The 26992-nt window shown below is 42.3% G+C and overlaps 1 protein-coding gene across 2 annotated transcripts in view; it reads left to right on the forward strand.

Moving 5' to 3' along the window:
- Window positions 1-26992, forward strand: part of fbxl16 (F-box and leucine-rich repeat protein 16) — a 78374-nt gene that overhangs the window by 28535 nt on the left and 22847 nt on the right. Inside the window, exon 1 of one of the 2 annotated variants that reach the window (XM_079521593.1) lies at window positions 18731-19351. The exons of the other annotated variant lie outside the window; for it this stretch is intronic. The gene's annotated coding sequence lies outside the window, so the exon portion shown is untranslated. Of the gene's footprint in view, window positions 1-18730; window positions 19352-26992 lie in introns of those variants that run through there. 2 annotated transcript variants of the gene reach the window in all.

The raw sequence follows: 26992 nt of genomic DNA on the forward strand, positions 1-26992 counted from the left end.
CCCGACTGCAGTGGCAACATCTTTATGAACACCCTTCCCGTTTCACCAGTGACTCCTACATTATGCTGGCTAGGTAACATTTGCTAATTAAAAATTTAAAATAGACAAATGAATAAAGAAACAGTTGAAGATGACTATAACACGAGAGCCAGCATAACAGTTTTGACTCAGCACTCCCTCTACCTGATTTCTGAATCCATAGTACCATAGATGCTCTGACGGAATGATAACTCACCTTTTTGAAGAATATTACATTACAAATAAGCCATTTTGTTAAATAGTTTCAACTTAAGTAGTGATTTCTGAGCAGAATTATTTTAAACACCTTAATTTTCAAAGTCCATTTCTGATCAGCATACAGCATCATAAGTAATTCTCAATGTTTACTCATACAGTAACAGTAAAATACTTTCACCTTGTCTGCCCCCTGTAATTTGAGAAACACAGATCGAGTACTACACACAGTGAAATGCTCAGTGTTAATTTAACTGCGGAAGCAGGTACAGTATAGTACTATGTACATGAAGCAGGTACAGTATAGTACTATGTACATGAGGTTAGATAATACAGTAAGCGGAAAAACATGGAGATTACATACCGTTGCTGTCAGGCAGGAACCTCATCTCCATATTATTTGGTGATTTTTCATAAATGAATGCCCTAATTGATCACACTACAAAGCTACTTTTTCCGTTTTTGAGCAGTGCCTAACCGCTCCAATGACTGGCATGTCTGTCTGTCTGTCTGTCTGTCTGTCTGTCTGTCTGTCTGTCTGTCTGTCTGTCTGTCTGTCTGTCTGTTTGGAGTACAAACAGCTGCAATACCACTGGCAGCCAGCCAGCGGTGTTTTGAGCAGCCTGCACCACTCAGTTCAGTTATTGTTTGCCTCGGTGAGCAAAGTTAATAAAAGGCAGCTGGATGCCACCATTGTGTTGTAGCTTTGTGTGATTAAGGAGAGATCAATTATTGATTCCTTCTTATTTGCTCAGACGCAACCCTACTCCTTTGTTAAAAAATCACACCCGTGTGAACTGAGTGGTGCAAGGTCTTATATAGCCTGATCAGCTGTGGTCTGACGTAATGTCAGTGACCATGGTAACCATGCTCACCTGTGCACGGACACGTAGGTGTACAGGTACACAAACATACAGACAAAGCTGGTTGTTGGAGTGGTTTGCACCACTCAAAAATCAGACCAGTCTGAAGCGAGTGGTGCAACAGCACCCCCTATTGGTACTCTAAACATAGTAACATAGTCCCATAGTAACATAGTCACATAGTCCCATAGGGACAAAGCTGTTCCTTAGTGGTTGCACCACTCAAAAATACATGGTTTGTCAAATCCCCACTATGTTAATTCCTGTCACTGCTGACCTCTACTGGTTGTTCTGGGGGAGGGAGTTACAATTTAGGCATTTAGCATGATGCTCTTAATCCAGAGTGATTTACAGTAAGCAAGGAAAAACAGCTTCCCCCAAGGTAATAAATACATCAATGCATAGAAATAGTAATCTAGGATAATAGATAAACCAATAATCACTACATACCACTTGTGTAAACATGTCGTTGCTAGCTGTGGGTGTAACATGTAGCAGTGAATCACCGCTGAATGGGTGTGAAGACACGGCCAACCTGCAGGAGGCGCTGTATTGCTTAGGCTCTTTGCACAGCAGCCATGCATGTTGGAAATGATTTGGCCTTTTCCTTACTTCCTTCATAGGTGTTACCAATGATTCTAATGAAGGCTCTGTTCCATTCTGGTCAAACAGAGTCGGGGTGCTGATATTGTGCATGTTGGCTCAATGGAAACACTACTGCTACACCAGTGCGTCTCAAAGTGTGGTACAGGGAAGGTTCCTTGAGGGGGTTCCAAATTGCCCCTTACAGGTGTGTAACTCTGAGAGTGTACTTTTGTACTCTCTCAAATGGGCCCGTAAGGGTAACCTGAAGGAAGTAAGGAAGAGGCCCAATGTCTTTCCAATATGGCTGCTGGGCATAGAGCGTATTGTGTTCGATGGAACACCCGGCTAAGCCGGAAGCACCTCTGGAGGTTTGGAACGTTACCCCTGCACCACCTGTGCACTTTTATTCATATTATTGACATTAGGAGCTGTATATCTTTGGCTTTCTTGAAAATATGTTATGTAACTTTCACTGAAGTATCATAAGTGAATCCCTTTCTCATGCACTACTGCATGTGTGTGTTTATGGAACTGTGTAAAATAACATGACTTGAATTTGATCCATTGACTTTTCTGATGATTCCGCTCTTATACACTGTGTTCTCTCAAATCTGTTGAACAGCACAACCCTATGTAGTCTCACCATGGCTGGAAACGTTATTGTACTGATCCATTCATTGAGATGGATGCTGGATACTCAAAATGACACTATTCATTCTCAGAATAAACTTTTTTTTCCTTTTTTTGAGTGGTGTAAACCACTCCTACGACTGGCTTTGTTAGTCTGTCTGTGCCAAAAAAATGAGCATGGTTGCTATGGTCATCCAGTTCACACGGGTGTGATTTCATTACGTCAGACATTACGTCAGACCACAGCTGATCAGTCTATATAAGACCTTACACCACTCAGTTCACACAGGTGTGATTTTTATAAATTAACATTGCTATTTCCGGGTTTTTGCTGTCCAGAATAACATAACAAGTGTCACCTTAGTAGGCCTGCCGCCTATACACAGTAATATCCTGAGCATTGATTTATCCATATCTAAGCTCCATAATCCATAATGTTAAGACTGTTAAGTCTCTCTCTCTGTCTCTGTGGGTTGCACAACAAACATCTCCCTTTTACCCTACAGCCTCCGCCAACTCCCCTCCCTTCCCCTACGTCTCCTTTCACACCTGCGCCTCCTTCTCTCCTCCTGGATGTTTTCAATGAGATGTTTCCGTATCCCCATGAGATACACAATTAGACCAGAGGTGATTAGACATATTGTTTGTCGAGGAGCTCGCGCTCTGCATGGGCCTTTCAAACAGGAACTTGTGAATGAAAGAGGCAGGGGCCTATTCAGTACACACACACACACACACACACACACACACACACACACACACACACACACACACACACACACACACACACACACACACACACACACTCAGCATCTGCTGCGTATACGAAAGCCTTCAAACAAACAAAGGCGAGGCTATACTTTCTTCTTTTAGTCAGGCTACTATTAATCATGTTTTCTCTGGGATGTTGTGAAATAAATGAGTATGTCTTGTCGTGGTATTTATAGGACGTAACTTAATTCAGTGGGTTGGTACTATTATACTTGATATTATACTTGGTGAATTGATTTGTGGCAGGATTTGATCTGGGAACAGCAGCATTAATGTGGTTCACTGGTTTGAAGGTCTGGGATATTGCTTCCTTTTCACATTTACAGTATTCTTCAAAGTGTGCAATTAGCTATAGAACAGATGTAGATAGAGGCCTGTGCAACGTGAACTCCCTGATGTTGAGGAGTAAGCATAAATTGCTACATAATGTGATGTATTTATGTAATGCATGCCTCTTGATTATTTGATTAATTGTAAAAGTAATTGATCAAATAATTGCTGAGAAAATCAATAGTTGATCATAGTAATCGATAGTTGCCCTTAACCCTAAAGTAAGGTTGGAGCTAGCGCATTAACTAATGCATCGAGACCTTCATCTTGGCACCAATGAGCTCACTTGGAACAAAGCAACATCCGTAGAAAAGAGGAAATTAGTGAAGGAGCTTAATGTGTTGGCAGAGGAAAGAAGCAGTGCTTGTGGAAGCAGTTTTTCAATCTGAGCGCTGGACAAACGGGGAGTGCAAACTGTGGAGAAGAAGAGTCATAGCTGGATAGAACTTAACATGAATGCAGAATTATGGCCATTATTTCGTTGCTGTCAGGCAGAAACGCATCATCCCAAAGCCTATACCGCTTGTGCAAGGACACGCTGTAGCTCGTGGCTCAAGTTCGCTTGAGACGGCACGCCACCGTCACGGTAAAAAAAATATCCTTTTATAGGCCACAAAAGTAGTCTGCAGTTGTTCTAGGCGAGAGGCAGTTATGTTTGGTCACGGAAGCGGGCCGTGGTTATAGCACCAGTGGTTTAGGCTTTGATATGTCGCGGCAGAAACCTCTTACTGTATCTCCATATTCTAACTTTTTGTGTTTTTTCGGAAATTAACGGCCTGCTTGATCATACTACAGTGTCACACAAAAGTATCGAAAGTGGCAGATCTGCAAGCTCGAAACGCTTGTACTTTTGCTGTTTTTTAATTTGAATCCTGGAAAGTAACAGTTTTGGACATAATATTGTCCAAAACCTCATATTATGAGGTTTCCACCCTACAGAGGAGACATTTAAAAAGATTTTGTGGCAGGGATCTGCATGCATACGATAAGATTTGTGTTATAATGTTTCATGTAAGGACAACAAAGGGAATTGTGGGATTTAGAGACTGGACTGTATATGCGAGCAACTAACATCTGTCTTGGAATCATGGGCCAAAACCCAGTGGACAGTTTATTTTGTTGAGCTTGCTATTCCTTGGGTTGAGTAACGGGACAAAGGAAGAAGCTTCGAGACACTGAGCTAAAGGCTGAGGCACAACAGTCTGGGAATTAGACTGCTGTGTGCAGATGTTGAATTTGAATCAGTTGCCACAGTTACCTCAGTGCGGCAGTGGCTCTGCTTCCGGAAACGGAGTCGGAAGGTTTCTGGTTCGATCCCTGGCTCCCTCTGGGTTAGTGTTGAAGTAGTCTTGCGTAGCCAGACAACTATTTCCACAATCTCCGAAGTCTGGAGCTACACCTCCTAAAATCCGAGCAAGGAAGCTGGCATTTCCGTTCACAAAAATCAATTCAAAAACATCTTTACATTGAATGTTTTAATATCTGTATGACCGGAAACATTAGAAATTTGTGGGCGGCAACAGTCTAGCCATGCGAGACTAGTGTTGAAGTGTCTTTGAGCAATTCTGAACCCCCAACTGCTCCCAATGAGCAGGTTGGTTCCTTGCATGGTTAACAATGTATTGTCTCCTCGGGGATATTCATCTTCACAGTCTGTTCAACAGAAAAACACATAACCATAATAGCACAGAACAACATGGCACGGTCGTACAGTATACACAAAAAAGCCCCATCAGCGAGGCAGTTTGTTTAATGCCGCAATGGCCGAAGGGACAAAACTTCTACACTAAAACAAACTTTTTGTGTAGTTTAGTTCAGAGTTCTGTATCTTCGTCCAGATTGTATAAGTTCAAAATGCCTATGTTAGGGATGATCAGTGTCAAAGTGTGTGATGGCATTATTGTTCATATCAGAAAGTGTTGGTGTGGGAAGTCCTATAATCTTGAAGGCAATCTGAAAAGTTAGTTTTTTGTTAATATAGTGAAAAAACATATGGAACAGAACAGGTTGAATAATGATGTTGTACAGTAATTACAGAAGGTGAGGGTTTCCTCTGCCGTCGGTGTGTGAAAGGGTGAACGGACGCACATCGTAAATGGATTTGGATAAAGGCGCTATAAAAGCACCGTTTACCTCATGGAGTTTAGGATTCGTCACACAACAAAGTTAGTTCCTGAAACCATTTACCATGCATGGCTATTTTTACAAAGAAATATGACACCATAGCTTTGATCGAAGGTATGGAAATCCATCCTAGAGAAGATGATATGATGGCTTCAGCTTAACTAGCAGAAATGGCAGATACATTTCCCTTAGTTTCTTGTATTGCTTGTTTTATTAAATTTTGAGCTGCTCTCAACAAATCCTTTGGTTATTGCTGATATATATATAAAAAATAAAGTTTTGGTTGCCATAATGTACAAGTACTTTTGACATTCTGCTACTGGAGATAGCTACTGTCTGTCTGTCTGTCTGTCTGTCTGTCTGTCTGTCTGTCTGTCGTATAGCTTATATTATCCACATGCGATACCTTAAAAGACCATCAGTGGTCCATGGACCACCACTTGAAAACCTTGGATCCTGTCTGCACATCTGTCCACTAGAGGGTGCTGAAAACACTAAATCGTGAACAAGTTATGAGAACTAAGTTTGTCAATATACTGTAGCACTTAGACATGATATGGGCGTTGTTTTTTCTTCTTCATTCTTTCCGACTTGAATACAGGACTTGTAGGAGAATCTAGGCTTTTAAACTCATAGCATGATGAAAACAGAAAGTATGCAGATTATTCTTTTCTCCATAGACACATTCAGCTACTACAGAAAGACTCTTGAGATGTATTTTAACCCGTAAAGCATCTGTGTCATTTTAGATTTTAGCATTGGCTATTCAAACGTCTAAATGGGTTAAGGATAAGGTTGTCTTTACATTATGAAATAAAGGTCAGAAAATTATAGATACTTCTAAAGCAAATCTGCTTCATTACATTGCAAAGCGAGGGGAGACATCACAGTTCCTGAATGTAATTGAAACCCTGGACATCATAGTTATGACTCATATGCTAGATCAGCCTCCGTTGGGTACTACAATGCAATGCTATATGCCTTTGGCCTCTACAGTACATCCAGCAAGCAAGCACCCACTTGTAAAAAGGATTAATGATCTTGTAGCTGCTCGCATCTCAATTTTACTCTAAATGTACTGTATAAGTTCAACTGTCAAAAAATAGAGAGAGGACCGCAACTTGTTTGGAAGATGAGTAATAGTAAAATCCCTTTGGTACAAATGGGATGAAGCTAGCTGATATGGAACAGCTCAATAGGGACATTTACACTCAGTATAAAATTGGAATTATATACCGTTGAACCATTGTAGCTATAGTAGCCTACACTAGTTCTGCCAGCTAAACACATTTGTGGAAAGCTGACCCTTGAGACACAACAACACTCTGATCAACACTTACCACGTAAACAACACTTAATCACACACACCACAGGAAAACGGCTGTGTTCTCATACTGCTGGGAAGAGGTAGATGGAAGAGGCCATCAAAGAGAGTCCATATAAGCCGGTTGTCTAGTGCTAAAATGAATCATTCATGTTCGGAGAGCAGACGTGTGGCCTTCTACTGCCCGGTGTCAACACAGTAGCAGCATGCATCATCATCATACACCGAGATGTAATTAATAAGGATGAAGCATTCTGAAAGATGCACAGCACAGGGTAGTGTGATGCTAGCCTCGCGTTGCGATACTAATATACCACTGCGCTGGGCTGGGGCATATATGCAATAGGGGCGGGTTTAGTGTGGCTGCGCCAGGCTAGTGTGATGCACAGCACAGGGTAGTGTGATGGACAGCACAGGGTAGTGTGATGCACAGCACAGGGTAGTGTGATGCACAGCACAGGGTAGTGTGATGCACAGCACAGGGTAGTGTGATGGACAGCACAGGGTAGTGTGATGCACAGCACAGGGTAGTGTGATGCACAGCACAGGGTAGTGTGATGGACAGCACAGGGTAGTGTGATGCACAGCACAGGGTAGTGTGATGCACATCACAGGGTAGTGTGATGCACAGCACAGGGTAGTGTGATGGACAGCACAGGGTAGTGTGATGCACAGCACAGGGTAGTGTGATGCACAGCACAGGGTAGTGTGATGGACAGCACAGGGTAGTGTGATGCACAGCACAGGGTAGTGTGATGCACATCACAGGGTAGTGTGATGCACAGCACAGGGTAGTGTGATGGACAGCACAGGGTAGTGTGATGCACAGCACAGGGTAGTGTGATGCACAGCACAGGGTAGTGTGATGCACATCACAGGGTAGTGTGATGCACAGCACAGGGTAGTGTGATGGACAGCACAGGGTAGTGTGATGGACAGCACAGGGTAGTGTGATGCACAGCACAGGGTAGTGTGATGCACAGCACAGGGTAGTGTGATGCACAGCACAGGGTAGTGTGATGCACAGCACAGGGTAGTGTGATGCACAGCACAGGGTAGTGTGATGCACAGCACAGGGTAGTGTGATGCACAGCACAGGGTAGTGTGATGCACAGCACAGGGTAGTGTGATGCACAGCACAGGGTAGTGTGATGCACATCACAGGGTAGTGTGATGCACAGCACAGGGTAGTGTGATGGACAGCACAGGGTAGTGTGATGCACAGCACAGGGTAGTGTGATGCACAGCACAGGGTAGTGTGATGCACATCACAGGGTAGTGTGATGCACAGCACAGGGTAGTGTGATGGACAGCACAGGGTAGTGTGATGGACAGCACAGGGTAGTGTGATGCACAGCACAGGGTAGTGTGATGCACAGCACAGGGTAGTGTGATGCACAGCACAGGGTAGTGTGATGCACAGCACAGGGTAGTGTGATGCACAGCACAGGGTAGTGTGATGCACAGCACAGGGTAGTGTGATGCACAGCACAGGGTAGTGTGATGCACAGCACAGGGTAGTGTGATGCACAGCACAGGGTAGTGTGATGGACAGCACAGGGTAGTGTGATGGACAGCATTCTGAAAGATGCACAGCACAGGGTAGTGTGATGGACAGCACAGGGTAGTGTGATGCACAGCACAGGGTAGTGTGATGGACAGCCGTTCAAATTCGGCAAGTACAGTTGGGTGCCACCGATATTGTCCCTTATCATTTGACCCATTTAGGCCTGACCTCAAAATTTTAAAAAATCCTTCTAAATCCTCCAGATTTTTCAAAAATAGCAGACCTACAAGCTCGTAGCGCGCCACTCGGTGGCGCGCTATGAGCTTGTAGATCTGCTATTTTTCAATAGCTAAATTATAACATAACACCAAAAGGGGTTCCCGCCCAAAATGGGTTAACTGTCCTTTTGCGCAGATCACGCAAAACTCAGCAAAAAGAAAAGGACAATATCGATGGCCTCCAACTGTACATGTAACAGTACGGCAATGTTACACGTAAAAGTCAGGCAATCACAATTTACTTATAAGGTACGTAAAAGTGCAAGAAGTATTGGCATCAAATGCTGGATGATAAAAGAAATCATTCGAAAATAGCAGCTCTACAAGCTCACAACGCATCTTTTAGATCTGCTATTTTCAAATAGCCAAAGTTTAAATAGGGCTGAAGTGGTTCATGTGTCGGCCCTATTTAAACTTACATACTATATGCTTTGTAATAATAATCAAAATCTACACAGTACAAAAGTATCAGAAGCAGATCTGTTACTTTTTCTATTTATTTTTATTTGAATCCTGAAAAAGTAACAGACAGACGATATACAATAGTGAAAATAGGCAATCGATAGGCAAATAGATCGACTATTTTTGTTATCTTTTAAACATTTAAAAATGTTGAGGGGTGCTAGCCAAACATCCAAAATAGGGACAGCAGGTTTAAAAAGTTTAAAAAAAAAAAAGAATAAAGGATCCCAACCAAACAAACTAAATGTAGCAAACCTTAAATAACCCTCTGCCTTTAAGCACTCTATTGCTTTAGCCTGCACTCGTACACAAACATAGCGACCATTGTCAAATGAAAATGAGTCTCATAGAAAATATTTTTCAAGAAATTCTCTAAGGAGAGAATACCAGCACTCACGGACATGTCATTTGGTTTAAGGCACTTTTATTATTTTATATTCGCACAGTATGCTGCAGAGCAGACAGCACAACGTACGTGTTTCGGCATATAGCCTTCGTCAGCGTTATACTATCACATAGAAAATAATAATGGAATTTATGGTGCCTAGAAATACTGTGGTTGTGGTTTAGTCACTTTAGGCTTCCTCCTGGCCTGAAGTCAAATCCTACTAAAGTTATTTTTTATAGTTATTAGATCTTCAAGCTCACACGCTGTGAGATTGTAGCTCTGCTACCTTTGCTATTTTTGGAAAGTCAAATCATATTTGAACTGGGGACCCTCCACCCTGACAAGCACTTGAAATTGTAGAAGTTGAGGCATTACATTTTAATTATTGTGAAAATAGCCAATCTACATGCTAATGATCATATTTTCATTTAGTGGTATTTAAATTGTCACTGTCAAATATGCAGATACCCTGTGTACAGTTATACTGTACACTGGTTTGTTTACTGTTGAGTGAGAAAACAATGTTGCACATTAAGCAAATAATGTCGCAACCCCTCAAAATCATTTGGTGACCTACCTGGGTATCCCTACCCACAGGTTTAGAACCATTGTACTAGTCTACAGTACATCAGCATCTTGCATATGATGTCAGAAGATCATTGACAATACTGTTTACTGTATACTTTGGGAAATTGTGACAAAATGGATGACAAAGCCGGCGAGGCATATGGCTGACAACCACCACCTTGTCTTCTGGCACACTGCCGAGGACAACCAGTTCCTGTCGTCACTCTCGAGCCAAACTATGGATAATTACAAGTTTGTGCATGTGTGTAAGCAACATTAATATGTGTGTGTGTGTGTGTGTGTGTGTGTGTGTGTGTGTGTGTGTGTGTGTGTGTGTGTGTGTGTGTGTGTGTGTGTGTGTGTGTGTGTGTGTGTGTGTGTGTGTGTGTGTGTGTGTGTGTGTGTGTGTGTGTGTGTGTGTGTGTTGTACTAGATATTACATCTAATTGTTTGCAAATATTAGGAACACAACATTATTATTGCGGTACCCCCCCAAAAAAACATCCTTCTTTAACTACTTAATCCTGTCAAATAGATCTGCAAGCTCATACAGCTTGCAGATTTGACTTTCTTTTCCCCCCATTTTGTTCTTCCTATAATGACTTAATGGATGCCAGGTTGACTTCTCTGCTTCATCATCTCTCCCTCATCGTGACATTCAACAAGTAGAAAGGGTTCTGGTGACCACCAGGGTCCTTGGGGGGTGTTCCAGGGGGGTCCCCAGCTAAATGATTGGTAACTCTGAGAGTGTACCCTCAGAGTTATGGGGGTCCCGTGGCCTCATGCATTACACTAAACTTGGGGGTCCTTGAAATGAAAAAGCTTACGAAACCTGTGACGTGACAATAAAGTTGCTACAAGTTGAGTCAGTGAGTAAAAAAACCAAACACAATGTTGCATTTATACCACCAGCATTGTGGTTAAGTCTGTCCTGTGGAAAATAGCCGATGCTTCCTACATGTTGTGAACTCTGTATCTATTATTCTCTATGGCCATTGAGCATAGAAAGCCCCAGACTCTGCAGGCTTTGTGTTTTATTCACAGATGTTGCTACATGATGCCTGAAAGCTGTGTGCCTGTGTGTGCACACTGGCCAGCTCTGCAGCAGGCAGGCAGGCAGGGATCCACCAGGCCTTTCTTTCTGCCTGCGTAGCCAAATCTGCAGCGTTACATTAAAGCTGCAATATTGCTTCATAGACTTGTTTGATGCCACTATTCATGTGCAGCGTTGTGTTGGATTCAATGTTAATGTGAATCTTTAGACAGTTTACCACTTTCATACTAAAATGTATATTTGTTCTGCTCTTTCTTCCTCCTACACCAAACCTCTTTGCCCCAAATACGTATCTACAAGCTCACAATGCCTCGCAGCATGAGGCGCTGTGAGCCTGTAGATCAGACCCTGGCGTTTGGTGGTACTGCCCGAAGTTCTGTCTTGGAAGAGCGTTTTGGTCTCTTACATCGTGTATGAAACAAGTTTTCATGTGTGTGTGTGCGCGTGTGCGTGTCGCGATTATGACATTTTAATTGTCACTCAAATAATAGTTTCTGTCGTTACTTTGTTGGAACATTATGAATAAAAATTACATTTCTGTTTGGCTTCTAGGCTTCGTAAACAAAATGACAAAAAACTTACATCATAATATAACTTTTTTGAGCAGTTGAGACGAATAACAGTCTAAGTCCACACTAAATATCCATAATATATAAATGATGGATACGGGGTCAGGACAGATACCTTTTCGGGGAGGGGTCCGAATAAATTATGGACTTAGGCCCTCCTTTTTAAACGCGGCGTACGCCCAAATTTGGGCACCGGAAGCAATTTTCGGCATTTATCATTCCTGCATGAACTTGAACGTGCGCCCGGCCAAATATCACATCAGGTCGGGAGCTGTCGTGGGCTTTGTCCTCACCTGTTTTTCTGTCGTAGAAAAGCGGAGCAGCATTGTCTGACCAGCTGGCAGGCTGTCATAGGCATCTAAACATATGTTTTCACTCACCGGTATACTAAAATGTATATAAAACTAATATATATTATACATGTGAAAAAAAAAATTTTTGTAAAGGCATGTCATATGAAATTGGTAGGATATTTCCAAGTGTAGCCTACAAGCAATTAAAACCGTGCAATTAAAAACAATGTTGCAAGTTAGATGCTTACGCCATTTAAACAGTGTTTTGCATGCAAGGATTTGCGCTGCCTGTTCTGGAATATTTTCATGACTTGGAGGGACGTTGGAGAGTACCGGTAGGCTAGTGCAGAGTGAGGCGGGCAGCAATGCAAGCAGGGGAAACTTTTTGTATTGGCTTTTTCCATCATGTAACTATGGTTTCCATACGTTGTTTGGTCGTATTGCAGTTGTCGCAAAAACGAGGGCGAGGCTTGATTTTATAGGGCGTGCCAGATTGATTTCAGCCGTCACGTTTATCAATGCTAGGAATGAAATTAATGAAGGATCAGCTGTTTGCGATCACTTCATGAATGTCGTGCCGACGTGAGTGTACTCCAAAACCGACGCTCGAATTTGAGGCAGATTTTACACTCCATTGATAAATGAGGGCCTTAGACTGTTATTCGTCTCAACTGCTCAAATATAATAGACGAATAGTGGAAATTGCTACTGTACAAGCTTTGACCTTGTACATCTGCTATTTCCACTACTTTTGAAAATGTATTGTGTACACATGTATATGTGTTTGAAAAATATATATTTTTTCAACATGGAAATAATTACAAAGATTATGCAAAAACAAATTGCGTAATCACAATTCGATTTTGCATAATCGTTCTTAGGCGATTATGTAGCTAATAAGTGACGGGCCTACCGCACCTCTTATTGTCTTCAACTTAAGACTGCATTCCATCCCACACTGTCAATCATCCACCCACATACTGTACTCTCTTCTATTCTATTCTGTACTGTAAAATATATACATACACACACACACACACACACACACACACACACACACACACACACACACACACACACACACACACACACACACACACACACACACACACAGTGTGTGAACAAATGATGTACCAATTCTTTGACTTCTACAGAAAGTTTAACTATTTTATATTCTTTTTTTTTCTTCTCTGAATTATAGCGAATGTCCTCGTGCGAGAATGTGCTATGAAGAAAACACATGGCCAGTGGTCACTGTTTTGACTGCAGTGCTGCTATCCTTGGTGCTGAAGTTAAAGTGAGGATAGCGGCAGCGTCGTTGTAAGGAACCTTATAGCAAGACCTGGAACAGCAAGGGGCTTCGGCACTTTAGGGTTAATCAAACTAATTTATTGAATAGATTATGACAAATAACCAATAATTTGTATAATAATACAATAATAAATAATCAGACCCTATTTTGGGGATGTCGTCATAGGCAAAAATGTTTCACAAATATAGGAAATAGTCAATTTACAAGCTTTACAAGCCGTGATGTGACTGTTTTGTGATGAAATATAAAATTGGGTTTAAGTCATCTAAAACATCTCCTCGCTTATTTGATTAATCATAAAAGTAATGGATAGAATAATGGCTAAGAAAATAATCGATAGTTGCAGCCCTAGTTGGCATTGTTGTACATGTGTTGGCCTTTTGGGGTGTCTTTAAAAAAAAAGAAAATATTTGACAGTCCTTTGAAATGTTCCTGCTACCATACCTCCTCCTAAACCAGTGTGTCCCTCTCATCACCTTAATCCTAATCTGTACTTCTATACTTAACTATGGCTAAACCCACGCACATCAAAGCTATATTCATCAGGATGAATTACTGTATAGAATGCACTATACTGCATGCTAGAGAATTACAGCTGCAGCACATACGCATACACACTGTATGCATACTGTATGTTTTAATTGAGCCCCTTGGCAGTCTGTGGTTATTTGTTGTGTTGTTTGCGATGCCCCTCAAGCAAAGGGAGCTTACAACTGTATTGCTTCAGTGGAACTGCTCGGTAGTGGGCCGAGGGTAGAAGAGCCTTGCGTTTGTGCTCTCACATTTGATTGTACAGTTGGGTGCCACCGATATTGTCCCTTATCATTTGACCCATTTAGGCCTGACCTCAACATTTAAATCCTCCAGTTTTCTGAAATAAATATTTTCACGATTTTTCAAAAATAGCAGACCTACAAGCTCGTAGCGCGCCACTCGGTGGCGCGCTATGAGCTTGTAGATCTGCTATTTTTCAATAGCTAAATTATAACAATGTTTAAAACACCAAAAGGGGTTCCCGCCCAAAATGGGTTAACTGTCCTTTTGCGCAGATCACGCAAACCTCAGCAAAAAGAAAAGGACAATATCGATGGCCTCCAACTGTACATACTGTAACTGCATGCATGCTAAGGCAGGGCAGAGCTGAACTCGTGCATGCATTGCTCAAGCAATTTTACTTATCTGTGGGGTGGAAACCTTGTAGTCCACAACCGTTACTTTCAGGAAATGGGGGAAAAAAGACGGGTATTACCCAAATATAAAATAGGGCTAAAATGGTTAATATAGGTTTTGTATTAATATTCTGCAAAGTAAGTAATTACTAACTAAAGCTGTCAATGTTTTGTGTAAAAAGTACAATATTTAGCTTAGGTGTGAGGTGGAGTAGAAGTATACTGCAAAATTATACCTAAGAACATAGTTACTTTCCACCACCGAGTGTAGTCCTGGAGTTTAAAACTCAAACACAACTGCATGTGCGTGATGTGATTACTGTAGATCTGATGGACCATGTGTAACGTACGTACTACAATTCTGTTCTTGTTATCCATTTGTAACTTGGATATATAAATAAAAAGAACACTGAGGATTTTACTGTGGGTAAAAGGGTGGTGGGAATGGGAATGCTAGAGGTCTAAATCTAGATGTGCACAGCTAGTGAGTGCTCTCCTTAAATCATTCCTAGAGGTGCCTTTTGCACGGTGTTTAACCTCGGTTGCTTCAGTGGAGCTTGTCACCTGATTTATACTTAGTTAGTTGTGCACCGGTGTCTTGCATCGAACACAGCCTATCTACAAGCTCACAACGTGTCGCATTGCACTAGATTTGCTATTTTCAGTGCCATATACAATGCCAGCCATGTTTAACTCTGGCTGCCTGTCAGTGGCCAACAGTCAAGAGACTGTGGTTGCTCTGGGCAGCTCCCATGTGTGTTGCTAAATGTGTGTAATTGTACAAGTTAGACTCTCCTTCTCATTCTGAAATTCGGCGATCGCTGAATCTGTTTCCAGAAAACTGTATACACTGTGGAAATTTATTTGAATTGTGGAGTAATGCAGAAAAGTGATGAAAAGCACTGCATACTTGCCATTGCTAAGCACCTCAGGTGATTGGTTAAATATAGACAACCAAAAATATCAAGAACCTGATGTTCACATCTAAGTGGAAAACACCCCCCTGTCAAACATAAAAAGTGCAAAAAACAGCTGAATATAGTTTGTCTGGTTATGCCTGATTCATGTTCTGTCATATGGCAGACTGTGGTGTTGCACACCAAAAAGAGCATGCAGAGCATCTGCCTTTATTCATAGATTACAGTGTAGACTGACATGAAACGGGGAGAGAGACAGGGAGAGACACCGTGGGAACGGGACTCGAACCTGCGATGCCTGCCAGGCCGCTTATGTGCCTAGGTGCCTAGACCGCTGGACCACGGCCCAGGCCAAGAGCATGCAGTTCTACAAGCTCACAACACGTTGCAGATGGATCAGCTACTTTCACATCAGGGACAGACTGTGAGCTTGTAGATTGCCTATTTTCAGGGTGCAACACTATCATACATCAAAGTACTGTACATTAGAAGTAAGGTTTCATTGCAAGGACCAAATAAAAAAGTCAGATGATAATGGTGAAACCAGTGACCAGGGGAGACTGGCCTGTTGCTTAGTGAAAAGATTACATTATCTTAAAGGTATATTCAGTTATTTCACTTAATTCAAATATCACTTTTTGTTTTAGTTTTTTTGATAATCCTCCCTATTTCTTTTTTTTTAAGGATATTTTTTTGGCTTTTTCTTCCTTTTATTGATAGGTTGAAAGTAGTCTGACAGGAAATGGGGAGAGAGATGAGGGGATGACACGCGGCACGCCGTCAGGCTGGCTTGGCAGCCTAGGTGCCCAGACGGTTGAGCTAACCGTCCGGGAATCCTCCCTACTATAGAGTGTGTTGACCATATAAGGAGTTCCTCCCTGTCCCCAGTTAACCCCTGGGGTCAAAAAACCCTAGGTTTCGTTTTTGGCTAGAGAGCCCAGCCTTCATCCAATCAGGATGAGAGGGGCCTTCCTCCAATCATGATTGAGTGGGGGTGGGCCTTGGTGCACGTGCTGTTGGCTTGTTGTATGCCCCCCCCCCCCCCCCCCCCCCCCCCCCCCCACTGTAGAGCGTGTGCATGTGTACATCTTGTTACCGGCCGTTTTCCAAATCACCCAAATCACTGAATGCTTATATGTGAGCCCTCTTGCCTGGTGTTTAGCATTTAATCTTTTTCTGAGTGGTGCTATAGGCCTACTGTAGATATCTCCTTTTCTTTCTATTAATGTTGCGAGCCAGTTTGCATTGTTGGTTGCTATCTTGTTCAAATGGCAGTTGAGGTCTGAAGGCTGACGGCCAAGCTACAGCGAGTGTGTGTGACCTATGCGCAGTCCGCAAAAATATACGCGCTGAATAACCGATCCTATTTTTAGAGCATGTGTACCCAGGGCCCGCGCTATCCGCGTATCTGGTGTTACCGGTATGATTGACATACTGTATGTTGGATCTTTCCAAATGCGCTGTACGTGCGCAGTAAATTACACGCACAGACACGCACAAATGCGTTCGGTGTAGCTTGGCCGAAATAACATGTTATGGCCGAGCTACATCGAGTGGTGCATGATGGGAAGGCGGACTGCCATTACCTAATTCTATGGTTCACAGTTTTTCACCACAGTTTTTCACAGTAACACCAATGTTTGTTCCCAAACTAACAGTAACTAACAGTAGAACATCTGCAGTGGTTGGAGGGGTAGCCAGAACGATCACCCCAATACACACTCACCCCCATTCTTTTCACAGACCACTCGCCCCCAGTGGTTCTTGTATTGTTGTATTCTTTTTACTGGGGTTAATGTTAGGAATAAGGCTAGGTTTAGGCATAGCTTTACTGACGTTAAGGTTAGGAATAAGGTTAGGTTTAGGTAGCCTATAGTTTTACTGAGGTTACGTTTAGGAATAAGGTTAGGTCGAGGCATAGTTTTACTGAGGTTCCATTTAGGAATACCTGGAGGTGAGCGTTCCGAGATGCCGGATTAGACCCGGGGCGAGCGTGTTTTGGGGCGAGCGTTCTTGTATTGGTTGGAGGTGGTCCCCCTACTCATCCATTGAGAAATGTAGACCCTTGTGTCTGGTAGGTCAAGGGTGGGGAACTTTGACGATGGAGAGGGCCACTATATTTCCACACTCACTCCAGAGGGCTACAATGCATATTTATGTCGTAGCAAAAATAGCCGATCTACAGTGACGCCTTAGCAAAAATAGCATAGCGACACGGTTTGAGCTGGTAGATCAGCTATTTTTGCTATATTCAAATTCAAATATTGAATAATTCTTTGCTATCTTTGAATTGGAATCCTGAAGTTAACTTTCTGTTAACTTTATGAACTAAATACAATTACGTTGGACATAAAAAGACAAAAACATTGTAATACTAGTCATTAAGCTATAGACTGAAGTAATTAAAGCGGGTCATGTTTGCATGTTGTCTCGCCATGCCTGCATGGATCAAATCTGGGAAGACAATAAAAGTTACGTTTTAACACTGACAACATAACTGTGTATAGGTCAGTGGTTATAGCCTCAGAGACCACAGGCGTTTTGTTTTCAAAGTGGGGGATTCAGGACCCCCAGGGGTCTTTGAGGGGTCCAGGGCAACCACTTTATCCCTACACAGTATATACATATGGCTACAAGCTCACCTGCCGTGATGCGTTGTGAGCTTGTAGGTCTGCTGTTTTCAAAAAAGATCTTGGAAAACCGTGAAACATTATGAACAACACAAATCGTGTATGGGGCTCCCTTTATCATGGCACAAATATTTTCAGAATGGGGTCTCATTAATAAAATTAATGGGGGTCCGGTTTGGGAACCACTTGTGTAGGTGTTTAATGAATGGCAAGTTGGCAACAGTGTGGTGTGTGGTGTGTTGTGTATGTCTTGTTTAAGTCCCTGTTTGTGTTTGCTATACAATCAGTGTTGCCATGTCCGCTTATTATAATATTAAGCAACTTTTGGCTTGTTTATCCTGTAAAGTTTTTGGGGCTTGTTTTTAAGTTGCTTGCTTCATAAATGTTGTTTAAACCAGTGGTTCATGTCAAGGACCCCCCAAATAAATATGTATTTGTTCACGGACCCCCATCTAGATGTATTTACCACATTTAGTGTTAAAAAAATATTCAAAATGTTTCACTTTTTCTTTTTAAACAAAACACTTTATTTATTATTGTATTAAAATAGAGATCTACAATCCGATGCTCATGTGGCCGGATACAGGATATGTGAGCACTAGCCAGGGACATCTGGGCACTCTTCCTTGGTGCCCAGCAGTGCCCAGTGCCCTGCGCCTATATCCTAGTGTCCTGTTACCTAACAGATTCTCAATTATTGTGGGCTTAATTTTCATAGACCAAGTTACTTATTTCTCAAAGAAATCTGGCAATGTCTATGTCAATGTTGTCAATGTCTATGTCAATGTGTGTTGTTGTGCACGGCAGCGGTGGTTGGAGGCTCGTCTCCTCTCTGCTACCGCTCAGTGTGCTGTGCTGTCTCCCTGGTCGCTCTCCTCAGTTCCGCTGATGTCAGGCAGTCTGGTGTATGGTGGCGATGCCAGTCAAGTGTCGGCTTCTATTTATGGACTTTCGCCCGTTTGCCACTAGTTGGCGATTCAAAGCAATCGGATATATCCATTTGCTGACGTTGGGGAACGGGGAATGATGATGAGACCAGGTCTCTCTCTCTCTGCGTGTGTGTGTGTCTCGTTTGGTTTCAACAACAATGAGCTTTACAGTGAAATTAGGCACCGCTGCTGCTGTCTCGCTGTCTGTTGTTGAATAATGGACCGCTATAGAGACGCGCATCGCATCGCAGCAGCATCTTCGCGCACCACCAAACAAGCCTCTTGTTTTCCGCGATCGTCGCCGAATCGCCGATGGATGCCGTCCGATAGCAGCAGCAGCATGGCGACCGGGTCGAGATAGGCAGCCTACAACCACACACCGGGTGTAACGGTCAGGTTCAGTGGTGGTGGGAAGGTAAGAGCAATGCAATGCGGATGATTCACACAGGCTACGCTGAGCCACTGCATGGCTCCTTTTGTGTTACTATACTGACTGCCTGCCTAACTGACTGACTGCCTGACTGACTGACGGTCCACGGAGCATCTTCTGTGCCGAGCGACCCGATGATACACATGAACAGGCGTTTAGAAACCCCTTGTGCCTTTTTTTTTTTTTTTTTTTTTTTAATTAAACGACATAAAAAACAATAGCCTAATAAATAGACAATAGCTGCGTTCGTGCGTTATTAAGATGTAGCATATTCTAGCATATTATAAAATATGATTATTATTTTTGGCCAAATGCAACGAGGCGATTTCCAAGAACGGTTGCTAATTGTTCGTTAATCGTTCGTTTACCATAATCGTATACCATTAATTGGCTACAGTCTACTGTCTACAGATAGGCCTATTATTCAATAACCATTAGGCCTATATATGTGTAGCCTACAACATTGCATTGACATTACATAATAGCAGAGCCTTGAATGATGCTTGGCTGCTAGAGCATGCATATAGCCAATATATAGCCTGCCATAATATGACACTCTGTTAAGGCCATTCTACTTGGGGTTGGAGGGACCAACAATAAATTGCACCCAAATTTGACATGATGTAATTTTCGTGCATCTTCAGGGCGTGTGCTTGTCGCCTACTGTATGGATGGGTGGCAAGGTTTACTTGGCTGTGCTGAGGAAGCCTTGCCAGTTGCCTTATACACAGCAGTTACATAACCGTATATGGCTACTGTATGTCAGAGAGCTATCTCAACTGTCCACCTGCTACTGATACAAATATGTGAGGCCACAGACAACAGGATTAATCTGATTCACGATGATGTGTCCATTTGATTTGGATGGATGATGATAAAGCTCTTGAGTTGTATAGCACAGAAAGACCTGAATGCATTCTAAATCAGTAGTTCTCAAAAGTGTTAGTGCCAAGTACCCCCAAAATGTATTTGACACGGACCCCCCTCCCCCCCATCTGAAAATGTTTTATGCCAATGAACCCCAGAAGAGAAGATTTATGCTATTGTTTTTATTTCTTAAAGTTTTCTGAAAAATCTTTATAGCTAAAATTCGAAAATGACAGATGCTTTGAGTTTTCATGGATTTTAAAGCCCAGAGAAGAAGAGAAGCCTGCCGTATTTAATAAATAGGCCTGTTAGTGGAGGTTACTGATGACATTGATACACAGCTGCTTTATTTTGTCTCAGAGTTGACTTTGTGACAGGTCTGGGCAGTTTTTTTATTATATAAAAGTTTAACTGACTTAATCTTGCTGAATACATCGATAAGTCTGATTAACCACTTAAAGCGGCACTATATGTAGACCTAATTAATGAAATAATTGTATCAAATCTGTATAGAAGAGTATGTTAACACAATACGACTTACAGTATACAATTGGGGTTGTATTTTGTCTCCCTGCTATTCTATCGAGACATTTAGATTGTGGTCAGAGGTCACAGGATCTGACATGAATGTTGAACCTGATGGTCAAGATTCAATTTATCTCCTGAGCAAGCAGCCAGGCTCTATTTGCTCAATGGTAAACATTTCAGCACTTGCGCATTCCGGGGTAGAAGAGGAATGTTATTGTCCCTGTATTATAGTCTGTTGTACAATGGTGGCCTACAAAAACAGTCAAAATAGCTGAGCTTGCGTAGATCTGTGATTTCAGCTTTTGTAATAATTGTATTGTATTGTAATCTACTATATAATGTAACTCGAGAACCGTTTGACTACATCGACTTCACATTCGACACACGCGTTCCACACCCCCACAGGGAGTGCAGTGCATCGTATCGAGTCGGTCGGACCCACGGTTCTCCAGAACCACCACAAAAGGCTCTGGTGAGGCTCTGCCAGTGGGCCTAATGAGGCCAACTCCTTTCACCTGGGCTAGGCTCTGCCAGTGGGCCTAATGAGGCCAACTCCTTTCACCTGTGCAATTTCCAGCCTCTGCCTCAGCCATGAGGCTCAACCAATCAGGCTCTGCCAGTGGGCCGAATTGATTGCCAAGTACACTTTTCATTTTGCAGTCTTCACACACAGGCACATACACAGATCTTCATGTGGGACACCGGCTGACAGTTAAAACGGGTTAGGGTTATGACAACGTATATCATTAGGTTCCCAAGTTGCAACGTTCTCAAGTAGGCCGGGCACGTAAAGGTCTAGTCGTATATAATTAAGAAAACAGTTTGAAATAATAGTTGGTGATACTGATTTGAAGTCATATCATATCGGCAAGCCCTATTGGTGACAAGTTACTGACTAATTGGTTACCACATGAACCCCTGGCGTGATCTGAGCTTGTAGAGGGGCTATAATAGGCCTATCTCACAGCCCGCTTTTCACGCCCACTTCCGGTAAATAGTGGTGTCTTTAACATGAGCATTTACACGGTTTTTTCTCTGGAGAATCTAAGTACATTTTCTAATGTAAAAATGTGACAGACCAATATTATTATGAAGCAAACAAGATGGTAAATCAGCTCGAACAGATAGAACAAACCTTACCTTGAGAAAACAAAAGTTGTAGACTTCTTAAATTACCTCTGTTAACATGTAGCGTCTATGGAGTGACGTCACGCTATCACCACTAACCCCAAAAGGGGGCGTATTAAGGGGGGCGGGGAAATTCTGTGAGATAGGCTTATCGGCAAAGACATTTGGTGTAGAGGATAGACCTAGGATAGACCGCTGGGAGACTACAAGTAAGGTTCAAGTGGTTAGATACACTTAGGGAAGGTGCACTGGCGCAAGGCGCACAGCGGACGGGCAAACTGTCAATTTCCTGAGGCGTGTTAATTACAAAGAAGAAAAACAACAAAAAAAGTGTTGTAACCTGCGGTTTTTTTCTACTTTCTAATTCTTTGTTTGGCCCAAAACATTGTGTTTATTGTCATGATTTGTCATGACAAGAGTTGGCTTTGTCCGCAGCGTAAACGTCTTTAAATAAATACTTTCTGAAAAGTCTATGAGGAAAATTAACTGGGATTTCTTTTCCGGGTCTCTCGAGGGGGCGGGACTGCGACGCTCTATAGTTAGGGTGTGTCATTTGCAAATCACCAGTGCACTGAAATTATGTTGTCATCGAGTATCACGATTTTCAACATCCATCCTCCAGTCCACCCCCGTGCTTCTTAGACCTGGTCTGCCAGATATAGCGAGATGTGCACACTGTCTTCTGTGCTATTTGTATGACTTCAGTTGGAACGGAGGTGCAACCAGATAGATGTCTACAAAATCACACAAACACACTTCATAATATGTTGATGATGCTGTTTCATTTTTATATGAATACCTCAAACTTGAAGATTGGTATTAGATTAGGAAATGTAAACAGCACGATGTACAGTCAGACATTTAGGCTAAAAGGATAACACAAACAAGTCCTGGGGACTTCTTTCCATTGTGGTCTTATGTATTCAATTCATCAACATAGCATAAAAATAATAAATATAATAGGATTGTATTAAGTAACCTATAAAACACACTGTCATCTTCTTTCTATGGGAAATTTGAGTTTACCTCCCCTTGTGGTCTCCTGATAGATGGATTTTCAGGTGAGCAGTGAGAAACTGAATTGCTAAGTTTGTGGTATACTGTACATTGTATTTCGATATACTATTAGTAAAATGGAAATATACAGTAATATTCTTCATTCTTTTCAATGCATACAGTAGACCTTTCATTGTCTTGGTTACAGTATATAAATATACACTGTACATGTTAGCAGCAAAACAAATTAAAGGCAGAAAGATGTCCAAACTGTATACATTGGGGGTCCATGAAAATAATTGAGAACCACTGGCGTAATGATAATTGTGAATTTATGTGTATAGCGCTTTCCCAAACAAGATTACAAACTGCTATCCAGTACAAGGCACCCTCTCAATCTACAGAGGAGTACCAGCTCTGCAGAGGAGAGGCAGGTGACCAACAATCAATTTACTTCAAACAGTTCATCAGAGATAAAACAATATCATTGACTACAACATCATCATCGAAGACCATTGAACTGTTTCTTGCACTGATGCTTCTCACTTCTCACAGGATCAGTGCCAGATGCATTACTTGTTATTTCCTCCCAAGCAAATTGTATATTTGTTGTAGATTAGTTCATCCTGCTCAAGAACACCAGTTTGCTTTTTAGTAGGCATGTATCGATACAATTGTTTGTACCGCATGTGATATTGCCACATACCGATTCCTATACCCAACGGCCGATACAGACTCTGATCCGATAAATCTAGAACTCTGGTCGGGGGTCCTTCAAAATAAAAGGTTTGAGAACCAGAAGCTTTTCCGCTACTGGTATCGGTATCGGAAGAAGTGTACTTTTGCGAAATTGAATGTGAAATGATGGTTTTGGGGCTTTTCTCCTGTACTGTGATACTGTGTGTGAATGACCAGAACACTATTGTGCTGAATGCAGAGTGCTGCTTTTAAAACACTAGAGGTGCCCGTTGGGCACTGGCCTACGATGCAAGTTGGAAATGTATTCCCCATCTAGTTATTATGTCGATGTCCCTTTTATGTTCATATATGGAGTTCTTTATCAGGCATGCCCAAATGTGGGGTCTATGCAGATGTCATAGCCAGCTCATCAGCAGCAAACCAAAAGTAATATTTGTACAGTAAATATGGCAGTTGTGGGGAAGCGATGTAGTGCATATGGATTCGGGTGGCGTGCAGGATGTTTTTGTGCATGGAGAGATGTGTGCTAACGGAGTGGTTTGGTAGGAGAAGGAGAGCGGATAAACGGCCATGTGCTTGTGTACCCCCTTTCTATTAGGGTAGAAGGATATAGGGGGGATCAGGTCCAGAGCCCGGGCAGAGGCTTTTGTGCTGGTTCTGGACAATCGGCTATCCGACGGACTCCCTGTGGGTGTATGGAACGCGTGTGTCGAATGTCGGTGGGGCGAACGGTTCTCGAGTTATGTGGATTACAGACGTACGTACGTACGTACATACGTACGTACGTACGTACAGAGACTTTTATAGATAGATGAACCCTAGCAGCCCTATTCTGGGCATGTAATAGGTGAACATGCGAAAATAGCCAAACATTCGGCAGAAATAGCAGATCTACAAGCTCACAACACATCACATTTGCGACGTGTTGAGCTTGTAACGCTGCTATTTTCGGCAAAGAGATTTGGTGTAGAGGGGGAAAAATGAGGCTGCCGAAGTATAGAGACCTTGGCCATGATTGAATCCACCCAATTCAGCCTATTCCAACCCAAATATTATGAAAATAGCCAAACTACAAGCTGACAACAACTGGATGTAAAGTATGGAGGAAGATGAGGACAGTGATATCTGAGAGAATACGGAAAATAATGTTACGTGGTCAACTGAAGATGGAATAATCAATATGGTCAGTTAACCAAAGCTGAATCCTGAAACCACCATCCCTCATTAGGCTTGCCCTACAAGGGGTCCCTGGCACGATGTGTACGTGTGTGCTTGCACACGCACGCACACACGCATGCACGCACACACCAACAGAAATGTGAATATGCATGTATACAATGACCTATGTCCCTTGATAAGGAGTCTATACCACAGCACAGGACAGAGGCATAGTTAGCATACAACTTGAGCACAATTTGTGTTATGTTGCGCATGTGTTATGTTGCGCATCACGTGAGTGGACTGGATACGGAAAGGGCTTTTCTCCATGCCTATGGTGTGCGCAAAAAGTTACCGGATACAGTAGGCAGGCTATGGCTAGGCCAGAGTGTAGGCGGGCTATGGCTGTAACTCAGAGTGTACAACAGTGGCGCAGCATATGTGGCGCAGCATATATGGGTCCATTTGGTTCCATTTGTACACTCACAGAGTTACAGCCACATAAGGGTCCATTTGGTTCCAATTCATCTGGGGACCCCCTGGAACCCCCCCAAGGACCCCTGGGGCTCCCCGGACCCCACTTTGAGAACCACCACTCTAAAAGATGTTTTGAACACACTATGTGACCTGTTGCTGAACTGATCGGCATTGTTTTCTGTATGTGTGCATGTGTGTGAGTGGTGGTGGGACACATTTTGCCTAGGCGTAAATGTAAATGTTGGCTAAATCATATCCGGACATGGCGCTGATAGGAGACACAACGTTAATGCCAGTTGGCGAAGTGTTGTTGTTTGCCGCCACGAGTGTGAGAATTGCTTTTTGTGTTCAAACCAGACCGGTGTAAACATGTTTAAGTTATCTATGTTTTCTAAAGAGCAGGAGGACATTAAGAAAAAACGTATTCAAAAGTGCACGCACACACACATGCATGCAAACACAGAAGGTTATTTTACCTTTATGTATAGCGAAAATTCTTTAGTAGAAAGAAAAACCGTAAACACCAATCAATTCTACATTTCTTACAAGAGTGTACAAGCACTGCAACAGGTGGCATCATATCACCTCTGTGCCACCGAGGACTCATCTTCTCCCATATGGCTATATAGAGATATTATGGCACCTCTCCCCCATCTCCTGTCACAATGAATCCAAAACGCAATAAGTATAGAAGTTGTACAGCCAAATCGGCGGGTAATTTAAAGCTGCAATAGACAACAATGCAGCCTCTAGATGTTGCACTCTCAACAGTGGAGGTTCCTTAGCTCCCTGACTCGTGTCGGTGGCGGTGGCGGTGGCGGCGGCCTACAAGCATTTATTTAGGGGAAGGGATAAGTACCCAACGAGAATGGAAGCACATATGGATAATTGTGGCTGTCAGCTCACAGAAGTATAACGGAAACTATAATCCCGGGAAAAAACACATTCCAGGATCTTTGAAACAAACTTGTGGAGGAAGATATGTCTGTTTTCTTTTCTTTTTTCAACTTATTGTTTTTATTGTCATTGCCTGGGTAGACAATAAATTTTATACACAAGCATCATTCGGTTCTCAGTACAAAATGCACATTGTCTCCCCAAGGAGACAGCAGCAACATTAAAAGTAACGTGTTGTCCGTTTTCATATCATGTTGCCAGCCAGCCACGTAGAATGCCAGACCATTCATGTTCCTCTATACCAATGGTTCCCAACCTGGTGGTCCCCAAATTCTTTTGGAGGTTCCCCACTGATGGATAGCTTAATGTTCAACAACAACATTGTTTTCCTTACTAAACAGTAAACAAACATACGGTATAAGTGTATACAGGATATCTGCACATTTCTGAAGTTACAATGTAACGACTTTTAAGACCTTTTTAATATCAAATTATTATTGTCAAATATTATAGTTTATAATATAGTAAGAAAGAGGCTAACATCGTGAAAATAGCCGATCTACAAGCTCACAATACCTTACAGTGAGAGTGATGTATGGAGGGCAATATATCGCTATTGTAGAGTTGACCAAACGGCCAAAGCTAAAAAAAAGAATTTGACAAGTCCAGGAATGCATGCTATATATATATATATATATATATATATATATATATATATATATATATGCAGCATACAGCATATATATGCAGCATACAGTGAAGGAATTGAAAAAAATAAAAAATAGTCTACTGTACTGTACTGTACTGTACTGTACAAGCCTTCCTCCGTGTGTGTGTGTGTGTGTGTGTGTGTGTGTGTGTGTGTGTGTGTGTGTG

This window comes from Electrona antarctica (genome assembly GCF_951216825.1).
Source record: "Electrona antarctica genome assembly, chromosome: 14".
Classification (NCBI taxonomy): domain Eukaryota; kingdom Metazoa; phylum Chordata; class Actinopteri; order Myctophiformes; family Myctophidae; genus Electrona; species Electrona antarctica.